At 38.9% G+C, this 12891-nt stretch overlaps 1 protein-coding gene across 4 annotated transcripts in view; it reads right to left on the bottom strand.

The window, feature by feature from the left end:
* The window catches only part of UNC5D (unc-5 netrin receptor D), a 321538-nt gene that overhangs the window by 157420 nt on the left and 151227 nt on the right, over positions 1-12891 (bottom strand). The window lies entirely within an intron of this gene.

Below are 12891 nucleotides of genomic sequence, written 5' to 3'. Positions count from 1 at the left end.
TGGGTTCAGTTAAAACTCAATTTTCTACCATTTCTGCCATGTTATTTTGCTGCCTAAATAATACCTGGAAACGTCTTATCTAGTTGTATTATGGTAGCACCTATGGGCCTCAATTGTGATTGGAATGGCAGGCATTTTACAGACGAATAGTAAGAAAGAGACCCTGCCCAAAGAATTTGCCATCTAAATATAGTCAGGACAGACAAAGGAAGTATCATTATCATTATCCCCAATTCACAGATGGGGAACCAAAGCACAGAGAAATTGAGTTGCTCAAGTTCAAACAGGAAGTCTGTGGAAGTACTGGAAATTATACCTTGATTTCCTGAGTCTCAGTCCAGTGTCTTAACCACAAAAACACCCTCCTCTCAAATACGGCATTTAATTTCCTTTAGGCAGTTGTTGCATATTTAACAGGGATCAGCACGTTAACCATACAGAAGTCTATTGATATGACCAGTGTTATTTTAGCATCCTGGCAGTGGAATAAACAAACAGCCACCACTAACAGGGTTTGAAGAAATTTCAACACTTTGATATTGATTCAATTTATTACTGTCCTTTTAAAGATAACCAAGGAAGGGAAAGATCTCACCTAGCAGCTTTCATAGAGCCAGAACCTGCAAGATGCTGAACTTGTCCAGAGAAGTACTGAGCACCCTCTGCTCCTGTTACTGTCAGTAGGACCTGAGGGCACTCAACTCCTTGTAGGACAAGGCCATTTACACTCTGTACTCCCAGACTTAGTCAACCAGATGCTCAAGACTGTGAAGGGCAAGAGAGAAGTACTGCAATACCAGCCTGTTATTTGTTTCAACTCTGTTTTAACTGAGGCAAATCCTGATCCCACTCGAGTCAACAGTAAAACTCCTGTTGATTTCAGTGGAAGGGGAGATTTGGTCCCTGTATATTTACTTCAATGGCTTGGCAGCTTTGTGAAGGAATTCGGAGAACGGCAACAAATATAAATCAGTAGGGCATGATTTGTGAAGAAAGATTAAAAAGGACTGAATATGTACAGCATGGCCAATTGATAACAAAGAACAGAGTCCATAGGCAGATAAAGAGAGCACACTGTGAAAGAGAAAGGAATAGATGACGGCAGTGTATGTGATTTAAATAAGAATAATGTGATGAAATTAGACGAAAGGTAAATTACAGTGAAATAGCATGACAATTTTTTTAAGATGACAGATCTGTTATATTATGGAATAGTGAGAATATGGTGGTTACTTTTAATAATAATACATACCTCATCATTTTTCGTGTGTGTGTGTGAGTGTGTGTGTTTATAGAAACATCATTTTTCATCTGTGAGCGTGCACATGCTCACAACACAAAGACAATAAATGCTATTTAACATTATACCCATAATTATGATATAATATATTTACACTATTATAATTATGAATATATGTTTATATATAGTGTTTTATAATTATTAATATATTAATGATACCTTATTTTATATGTAATGTATTACTTTATATAAATATAAGTAAAGATGTCTTACACACACACACACAGTCTTTAGATGTAGTGTAAAGACATCTCGATCAGAAAAACAAAAATGTTTTTTGGATGGGCCAGAGAAGATCTTTGGCATGTTTTAATTCACAATGCACTTCATAAAATAGATCATAATTCTTAGCATTTTATTACTGACCATTTTTATCAATTTCCATTATGTCAATCTTCAATAAACACCGTATTCCTGCAGACTTTATTGAATCCAAGCATTGGAAGAAATAACAAAAAGGTATAAGATTTGATATGGGCATCAAACCTTCATCAATATCTTGAAAGTCTTACAAAGCACTATACCCTTGCTTATCCTCAAATAATCTATTAGACAGTGAATGGATGGGAAAGAACAGTGAACAATTTGTTAATTATTCACATGCAGAGTTAGTCAAACAATGAGAACACACTGTACTTTAGTAGTTACATTGCTCAGCCTTAATTTTGCTTAGTTAGGACTTGTCTATACAGAGACTTTGTGCATGGCAAGTTGGGGTCTAAATCAATAGCACACTAGTCTGCCACATGCTAATTTGCTATGTGGACCCTGCTGCTGTACATTAGAAGTCTCATAGTGCACTTTGACCTACCACTAAAAGAGAAACAGCAGTAGGTCAAAGCACACTACAGAACTTTTTGTGCAACATAGCAGGCTCCATGCACTGACTTAGTGCACTACAGATTCATACCCTAGCTTGTCCACACAGAGACCTAACACGTGCCAAGCACTTACTGTGTTCACCATTTGGGGCAAAGGACTGATACTGTGAAAACCTGGCCCTACTGACATCAGTGGAGGACATAATTTTCTCCTAGGTCATCAGATGCTTAGTTGCTTGCTATCAATGATAAGTCAGTTAAAAATGATTGCTAATTCCCCATTGAGGCAAAAACCAGGGCAATTTCTCTCCTTGTGGCCCTGTGTTACTAACCACTACACTTTTAACATACATACAATGTATCATGTCAAATTACACCACCATCTCTCTTTAATATTGCTATCAGTCTATCCTCCAACTGACCTCATCAGTGGCTAAATTTAATGGACATAAAAATGGCCATACTTGATCAGACCAATTGTCCATCTAGCTCAGTATCATGTCTCTGGCAGCGACCAGTGCCAGATGCTTCAGAGAGAGTGAACAGTGCAGGGCAATTTATCAACGGGTCCATCCCATTATTCAATCCCAGCTTCTGGGGCACCCAGAGTATGAGGTTGCTTCCTGACCATTTTCGCTAACAGTCATTGATGGACCTATCCTCTATGAACTTAGTTAATTTTTTGAACCCAGTTATAATTTTGGTTTCCACAGCATCCTATGGCAATGAACTCCACAGGTTGATTATGTGCTGGGTCAAGTACTTCCTTAGCTTTGTTTCAAACATGTTGCCTGCTAATTTCATTGGGTAACCTCTGGTTCATGTGTTATATGATGGGATAAACAGCACTTTCTCATCCTTTTTCTCCAAACCATTGATGATTTTATAGACCTCTACCATATCCCCCAGTCATATCTTTTCCAAGCTGAACAGTCCTAGTCTTCTTGATCTCTCGTAATATGGAAGCTGTTCCATACCCCTAATCACTTTTGTTGCCTTCTCTGTACTTTTTCCAATTCTGACGTATCTTTTCTGAAATGAAGCAACCAGAACTGCATGCAGTATTCAAGGTGTGTGCATACCATGGATTTATACAGTGGCATTATGATATTTTCTGTCTTCTTATCTATTCCTTTCCTAATGGATCCTAACATTGTTTGTTGTTTTTATTTTGTCTGCCGCTGCACACTGAGCAGATGGGTTTTCAGAGACCTATCCAATGACTTCAATATTTCTTGGTAATGGCTAATTTACACCCAATCATTTTGTATGTATAGTTGGAATTATATTTTCCAATGTGCACCAAATTGCTTTTATCAACACTGAATTTAATCCGACCTCCTGCCCAGACACCCAGTTTTGTGATGTCCTTTTGTAACTCTTTGCAGTCAGCTTTGGACTTAACTATCTTGACTAATTTTGTATCATCTCCAAAAATTTGCCACCTCACTCTTTACCTCCTTGTCCACATTTATGAATATGTTGAACAGCACTGGTTCCAGTGCAGAACCTAGGGGGACCTCGCTATTTACTGCTCTCCACTGTGAAACTAACCATTTATTCCTATCCTTTGTTTCCTATCTTTTAAACAAGTTACTGATCCATGAGAGAACCTTCCCTCTTATCCCATGACTCCTTACTTTGCTTAAGAGCCTTTGGTAAGGGACTTTTGAGAAAGTTTTTGACAAGGTCAAAGTACATTATATCCACTGGATCACCCTTGTCCACATGTTTTTTGATCCCCTCAATGAATTCTAATAAACTGGTGAGGCATGATTTCCCTGTACAAAAGCCATGTTGACTCTTCCCCAACAAATCGTGTTCATCTATGTGTTTAATTATCCTATTCTTTACTATAGTTTTAACCAATTTGCTTAGTACTGAAGTTAGATTTATCAACCTGTAATTGCCAGGATTGCCTCTGGAATCTTTTTTTGGTTCTTTGTTTGTTTTAAATCAGCATCACACTAACTATCCACCAGTCATCCTTTGAACACTGATCTTGCCATCCTCAGTAGAATGGTTTTCATTTGTGGTGGAGGAATATAACCACTAAAGAAACCATTTAGTGCATGAATTAATGCCAATTCAAGCCAAGCTGTGTCTGTCTCTCAATTTAAATTGGCTTTAGATTACAAGTCAATGAAAAGTCAAGATGACACTTTCCAATGACTGTAATACAATGCCAATATAAATCAATAAGACGACTCATCTTAGCTTGAATTGGCATTAGATTACATGTACTTAAAAGGAGAATGAAACAAATATATTGAGGAGGAGGAGGAAACAATCCTGTGTATCTTGCCCCAAATCGCTCACTTGTAGATCTTGGAATATTTTTACACTGTGGCTGCTTGAAATTATTTCCACACCTCATGTTATAGTGTAGGACCTCATGTTCCAAATCTACACCTGAAAAATATAGTCCCACTGACTTCAGTGAATAAGGACTTCCATTATCCTTAGTGTATGTAAGCAAGATAGCTCATTACCCAACAGTATGAACTGTTGGGTTGGAAAGCAAATCTGTGCCTCTGAAGTTACCTAATCTCAAGGAAAGCCACTAAGGAATTGCATTCCTTGGTTTTTGTTTATGGAGATGTTACTTGTCTCCATATGGTTACCTAATTAGATGAGAACTGCAGGCACACCCATCTGAATGTGCTACAATAACCAGACTTTTATATATGAAATATTTAATGTAATTTATGATACCTGGGACACTCTCAGTGGTCCCCATTACTATGTTCAAACAGAAGAATTGTTCTGCAATACTCCTGATCTGTATTAAAGTAGAAATATTTTATATCTCACCTATTAGCATTGCCCTTCCTCTCATCCCCTCCCCACACCCCTTGCACTTCACACTCTAACCCTAATTAAGATGATATTTCCTGGCAAGCACAGTGCAAAATCTTTGATGAATACATGAAATACCATGGTGACAGCTCCCAGGGACTGGAACAGGTACAGCAGCATGCTGAACAAATGCTCTTGTCTCCTCCAGTATGTAATTTAGCAATGATTTTGGGATGTGTGCTCCTCCTAATGTACAGTTTTAACACTTCTTGATGCTAAAAGGGAGTTAACATCAAGGACTGAGAAATACACTGCTTTGTTCACTTTCAAAGTCAGCGCCCCCTTCTCTTACTCTTTTTATCTTGGCTCTCATCCTTACTATATCTTCTCATGCTTCCATCAGCACCAACCCCCAAATACTCCTTCCTCTTGTTGCTTTCTTCTATCTCTGGTTCTCAGCATATCCCTTTTGCATCTCAGCCTGTAGTTCTTGATTGCCTCCGTACTAAAACACATATTTAAAATGATTTATGTGCTATAATAGGATGAACTTATACAATTGTCAAGAAATAATCTCAAAGCACTTTAGAAAACATTAAGAATTACAGCACAGCTCAGGGTAAATAGAAGACCATGCTTTCGTAGGCATCAGGGCTGATATTATGAGGTTTCACACTCCTTCGAAGAATCTATACCAGAGATGGGCAAACTACGGCCCACGAGCCACATCCGCCCAGCGGGACCCTCCTGCCCAGCCCCCGAGCTCCTGGCCCAGGAGGCTCACCCCGGCCCCTCCCCCACTGTTCCCCCTTCCCCACAGCCTCAGTTCACTGTGCTGCTGGCACAATGCTCTGGGCGACAGGGCTGTGAGCTCCTGGGGCGGGGGACAGGGAAGGGGGGGGTGGATGGGGCAGGAATCCAGGGGAGGGGGGTGCACTGTCGGGGCACAAGAAGTGGGGGGGGTTCAATGGGGAGTAGGGCCAGGCTATGCCTGGCTGTTTGGGGAAGCACAGGCTCCCCTAACCAGCCCTCCATATAATTTCCAAAATCTGATGTGGCTCTCGAGCCAAAAAATTTGCCCCGTCCCGATCTATACAGTAAATAAATGTGTCCAAAGAGAACAATGGATATAAGTTTAAATCACTGAACACACTATTTTATGACACCAGCAACTACCTTCTGACAATTTATAAAAATGAAGAGCTCTCCACAGTCAAATGTTCATTCCTTACAACCGTAGTCATCTGCAAAGGGCCATTGGGATTATCTAGTACATCCCTCCATTCCCTATGGAAGTTCAGGTATGTTAGAATATCACATGCACTGTTTCTTCAAGTAACCTGCCATTACATGCACCTAGGCATGCATGGGTTTACCACCTCTTCTTTTCCTGTAAAAACAGGTACTGGGCCAGATTCTGTCGCCTTCTAGACTGCTGTCAATCTGGATGAAGTTCATTCAGTGCATTGTTTACAGTAGCTGATCTCTAGAATCACAGCAGTGTCAATGAAAGCAGAAAATAGCCCACTGTTTCTGGTACCCTACAGAAAAACTGCACGAAATACCACTTGTTCAAGTTGATGGGCCATTTCCTAGAGACCTCGGAAATATCTGGTCTTTTGATTTCAAATTGAATCCCTCAGTCCACTACTCATTTTGAGGTTGTGCTTAGCAGATGCTATGTCACAGAGTCATACACGCTTCAGTGGAAGGTAAAATTATGGAAGCAGTATGATTAAGGAAACGGGATTTGGCCTAAAATGTTACTTCACATCGAAGTCCTAAAGAGTTCAGCTATTGTAATCAATAGCAAAACAAGACTAGACAGAGTATTACGAGACATTTCAACTCTCCTTAAAAACAATTTAAAAGGACTTAGTCAAAACAGAAAAAATGTATTGAACCTGCCAAATCTATCACACAATTCTCACCTCCCTTTCTGATAGTCTAAATTGAGTGCAGTTCATTGTTTTCAGAGGTATACTTGCTGCAGATACACTGTAAGGTCCCTGCTGCTAGATAGGGATGATCTGAACAAATTTAGAGTAGAGTAAAGTAAATATACTGGATGTGTGACTTTGTATGTACACACAGACAGACATATATCTTTTTATCTAGCTATATCAATATATAATAATAGCCCTCAGACACCTCAATCAGAATCAGTGACCCATTGTATTAGCAATGAACGGGCATATAGCAAGACACAACCTTATACTCATATAAGACCCAGATTCTGCTACTCCCAGCCACCTTGCAGGATAAGGGCCTAGGAAATAAATCAGCTTACAAGATTATTCCTTATGCCATGTGAAATATAAATACACACACACACACACACACACACACACACACACACACACACACCTACCTCAAGATAAATAAAACAATGTTCTGGCTGTGGTCACCAGAGCAGCTTTTGGCCAAATCAAAGCCTCTTCTAAATGTTATTCATTTATTTAATTTCTACCTCTTTTTTCCCCCTGCAACATCTTTTTTGTGCATCGACTTGTTTTTAAATTCATCTGAAGCCTGGTGGAACTTCTGAAGGGTTTTGCTTTCAAATTATTATTGCTTTTCATTTATAACTGTCAGTTTTCAAGATTAAGGCCATTCATAGTTATAGAAAAATGGTTGTTTTAATGCAACTGTGAATGACAGAAGACCAAACAATCAAACACAATTCTTGTATTTTTCATTCTTGGAAAATTACCTTTCAGGAAGCGCTTTGTGTTTTATGTTCTGCACACTAATACAATGAGGACTTTAAATCTTTTTATGACAATAATAGAAACAAAAAAAAGTTAGGAGCAAACACTAAATTCTTTATAGAACAAATATGCTGCTGTTAGTTGTCAGGTCATGTTTTAAAACCTTGATAGCAGCATCAGCAGAGGTAAATCTGTTAAAATTTAAAATCTTAGCAAGACATAATTCAGAGGTTACACTGAAAGCTTGGAATGAAACATTTTAAACAGGAAGCAAAGTCAGACTGTTGTAAATGTTTTTTGCAAATTAAGGAAGTGGTGTTGTTTTAAAATGAAATGTTAGGGAATTTTTTGGGCATAGGGGAAGATGGGACACAGAGCCCCCAATCAAGGGAAACTTCTCAGAATTAAACAAATATGCATGTTAACCTCATTATAGTCAATGCTAGATACCTATCAGAAAACTATATCCTGCATTTGTCACGTTTATGGACTATGATATGGTATTTTTTCCCATTTAATATAATCCTACAAAACCAAGTACTGCATTATTGCAGTGAATATGCTTAGTAAACGACATATTAGATACCAATGAAATGCCTTTGGTCGCTATAACAAACAAAGTCATAAAAACATTTTTTCAGTGCACTGAGTGCGTTTCCCAAAGAGAAAAACAGACAAGTAGATACTGTTGATGCCATAAGCAGCAAACAAAACTTTCTCTGCATTCAGAGTGAGGTATCTAAGCAACATAAAGAGTTATGTGGGTCCACCACAAAGTGTAATCATTGTAAATCTTCTGGATTTTCTCCCTACTCTGCCCTCATATTATATAAAATTTATCCTCCCATCTTTCTTTCCTTTGAAAAAGCTGTGTGGAAGGGACAAGGCCTGCATCTTGTCCTGAAAGCAAATGGAGGGAATTCCAAAGCCATAGAGAAAGTTGTGCACTATAAATATAGCCCTTCTTGTTGACAAATCCAGAGTAGTCAACTATAGAATGTCAATCACAGATAACAGAATAATCTGGGTTTAGTCAATGAATAGTTTTAAAGTTAAGGACCAGAACCTTACTTTCAGACTCAATGTTGACTGTATTGACCATAGTGTTCTCTCTCGAGCAATTCTGAATATTTTTATTTGTATCTATATCTATGTTAAAAGCAACAAAAAGAGTCCTGTTGCACCTTATAGATTAACAGATGTATTGGAGTATAAGCTTTCGTGGGTGAACACCTACTTTGTCAGACACATGCTTACGTTCCAATACATCTGTTAATTTATAAAGTGCCACAGGACTCTTTGTTGCTTTTTACAGATCCAGACTAACACAGCTACCCCTCTGATACTCCCTCAATCTTTGTTGTACAAGTTGTATCTCTAGGTTTTCTCCTCTATATTACCCTCCCTATTATCCTCTTCTGCTCCCCATTACCTTCCAAGACTTTTGTGTTCTCTCTTTTTATCCATGGTCTTCTCACTTCAGTTCTCTGTTCCTCAACCAATCTTTTCCCTCCTCTTTGCTTCCAAGGCACTATGTTTTTCTGTCTCGCTCTTATGATCCTTTCAGATGCCAGAAAACCCCATTGCTTAGCCATCTCATTTGTCCAATATGCTTTTCCAATAAACTAGTCTATCTTCTCTCAATTATCACATCCCTTATTATGGCCTATCACATGTATTGATCTTTAGTTCCAGACTCTAGTTTTTCTTCTCTTAACGGTTATTCAAAACCCTCTAGACAATACTCGGCTTTACTGTTCGTTTGTTTTGATTCTATTTGTACCTTACAGTCCCTCTTCCACGCACCTGTGCTCCATCACTTACTGCAAAACTAAAAGGCACCGGATGCCTTCTGACTTTCAATTAATTTCTATGGCAAGATGATGGAAGATAGCAGCATAGAAAGGGTGTAGGGAAAAAAAACAGGATTGGAAAGATTCATATATGTTATAGGATATGTAAATTGCTCATGCAAGGAATGGTATTAGTAATGAAACCAGAATCATTATTCAGTCAGAAAAGCAACTGGAGTGGGATTTGTCTACATGCTCTTAATCAGGTGACCCTGCCCCCTATGCAATCATGTGGTTTTCTTGGAAGTCCTCAAGACATTGATGGCAGTATGAGGTTTTGATGTCCATATAAAATCCTTTAATACCTTTGTTATTTCCTCTAATACATGGATTTACTAAAGCCTACAGGGACATGGTATTTAGTAAAGATTGACAATACAGAAAAAAGTAAGAGTGATCAGCAATAGAACATGCATGCTGATGTGTTTCATGGCATATTTTTAAACCCTATATGCTGAAGGAGAACACACTTACTACTTACCTTGTTAAATGACACAACTGCTTCATAGGAATGGAGAATCGGTCTATCTAAATGGCTCACCAAGCGTTGTACCTATCTATGGTGAATCATAGAACTGGAAAAGCAGCGAAGAGTCCTGTGGCAGCTTATAGACTAACAGACGTTTTGGAGCATGAGCTTTCATGGGTGAATACCCACTTCGTCAGATGCTCCTGACGAAGTGGGTATTCACCCACGAAAGCTCATGCTCCAAAACGTCTGTTAGTCTATAAGGTGCCACAAAACTCTTTGCTACTTTTACAGATCCAGACTAACACGGCTACCCCTCTGATACATAGAACTGGAAGGGATCTCGAGAGGTCATCTAGTCCCGTCCTCTGCACTCAAGGCTGGACTAAGTATTATCTAGACCATCCCTGACAGGTGTTTGTCCAACCTGGTCTTTAAAATCCCCAATGATGGAGATTCCACCACCTCCCTAGGCAATTTATTCCAGTGCTTAACCACTCTCACAGTTAGGAAGATTTTCCTCATGTCCAACCTAACTGCCCTTGCTGCAATTTAAGCCCATTGCTTCTTGTCCTATCCTCAGAGGTTGAGCAGAACAATTTTTCTCCCTCCTCCGTGTAACAACCGGTTACAAAAAAGTGAAATGGCACTAGTTGGGTCAAGCCTCCAACTCTGCAGCCATTACCTCAATGCTTGCTGCTTTTCTGGTTCCATAAGGTTCATGATGCAGATTTAATCTTACGGACACTTTTTAGTGCTTTGTACATTGTTAGAAGCAATTCATGGAGTAAGTAAGTGTCTCCTAGCTTAGTCTCCCACTCTAAGAATTGAGCTGTTGCTTCACTGCACCCACCAGCATCTGTGGCAATGTTGAAATTTCTACTATATATATATGTATGTATATATATAATGACCGTGCTGGCATTGCATCTGTTGCATACAGAATATGGCTTCTGCAGATAAAACTTCATGTATGTGCTGCCTAAGATGCAATTGCACTCAAACGCAAAACTATTGCACAAGTTGCCAGTCCTCCTTCCTCACCTTCCTCCCCAGCTCCATAAACCCAAGAGCAGCTTTCTAGAATGTGATTAGAGCAAAGAACTGAACAGTGCATCAATTCTACAATAAACCTTGTTGCGTATCTCAGGATGCTATAGATCCAATTCACTGATGTCCTGCACCTTGTGTAATCATGTACACCAGTGTATAACATGAATAAAAATCCTACCCTCATTCTCATTAGACAGTATTTCATACCCACTTTGCAGTGATGTAAATGACGACCTAAGGTGGCAACAGTGAGTTGTGCCCTAAGATGATACATGGAATTAAAAAAAAAAAAAAGATTTTTAACTAAATTTATCATGAGAAAAACGTAATCTTTTTTTTCCTTCTTGTTAGCAAATTTCATGGAGTCTCTGGCACCACTGGTTGACAATGAAATTTTGTGCAGGCACGCTCATTGATTTTAAATGCAGTTGAGTCTGCCTGTAAAAACACTGATGGGAATTTAAGATACTCGCTGTTGGTAACATGGAACATCATAAGAGTCTGGGAGAACACTACATGGAAACTCAAAATGGGTATGAAAAGCACGGAGAAAAGGGCATAAGTGTGACTGAAGTGAGGGTTCCCACCTGTCAAGGTGTCCCTACTATCGTCCGTTTTTTTGACAAAGCTGTCCTCAGAAATCTGTAAGGTGCTCAGCAGATACTACCAGATATTCAGTTTTTTAGACTCAGGATCATCCTGTATGTCTTGGTTTTTTGTCCCTCAGAGGTAGCCACTCAAATTGAGGTGTTTCACAAAAGGTTGTGAGATGGCTAAACCATTTTGATGGGGAAAGAATGTGTAATTCGTTCTGAAGTATTTACATTATTTACTCTATTTTTCTTCCCCCAACACGTAAGTATATTTCTAATTTCAGTGGGGGTTGGGATCATAATTAGGTGGCCAAGACAATACCCCTACAAGTGTAATATGGGAATACAATGTCAAAATGGAAAACCATAAAGATGTCACTGCTGTTGAACAAGGATAACTTTCTAATATCAAGATACAAGAAAATAAATGTCCATGCATGGCTGTGGAGACAACAGGACAATGTCAAGGCACTGAAAAGAAAAAAAATACCAGTGCTAACATAAGTCTGCGGATATGACCATGTAATGTATAGATAGTGGCACAACGTCAGTGGAGTCAACATAAATGACATTACAACATCTAAATGCAAGAAAGTGGTTAGAAACTACTCTCCTGTTTAATTTCCCTTCTAATTTGTAAGAATAAAAGGGGTTAACAATCTGCCGTGCATTTAAGGATTCACATCTCCTCCTTTCCTCCAACAGAAGGCTCAGTTTGGATTCACAAACACATCTTAGAACAGGGGAGAGAAACTACAAGACTGGCACTGAGACCCTAGAATTTGAGTTCAGCTCTCCTCTAACAGTCTTCCTATAAGACCTGGGGCAAGATGCTTCATCTCTCTGGGCCTTTGTTCCTCCTCTAAAATAGGGGTAATAGTCCTCCTTTCCCTATCTTTTGTCGGCCTTGCCTATTTAGACGGTAAGGTATTTGGGGCAAAGACCATCTCTTATTATGTTTATATAACAGCAGTTAGTACAATGGGGCCCTGATTGGCTTCTCTAGGCACTATCATACTACTAATAGTGATAAATTAATTAATTAAAGTACAGGGCTGCAGTGCACTGCATGTAATTATTATTAATTTAAGGAATGAAACTATTTTAAATGTCACTTGCAATCAGGGTACTGTCCAGCTATATGTTGTACTATACATAGTGCTGGTGAAAGAATTTCACCACAGCCTCAATAATAGTAATACTGCCTTATATACAGGATGTTTACAGATTTAAAGAATACTAAACACATCAGCTTAGAGATTCTCCCATGAGACAACTTGCCAGTTCCCTCC

Source organism: Gopherus evgoodei, chromosome 2 (assembly GCF_007399415.2).
Source record: "Gopherus evgoodei ecotype Sinaloan lineage chromosome 2, rGopEvg1_v1.p, whole genome shotgun sequence".
Classification (NCBI taxonomy): domain Eukaryota; kingdom Metazoa; phylum Chordata; order Testudines; family Testudinidae; genus Gopherus; species Gopherus evgoodei.
This window is presented reverse-complemented; position numbering and strand designations above follow the sequence as displayed.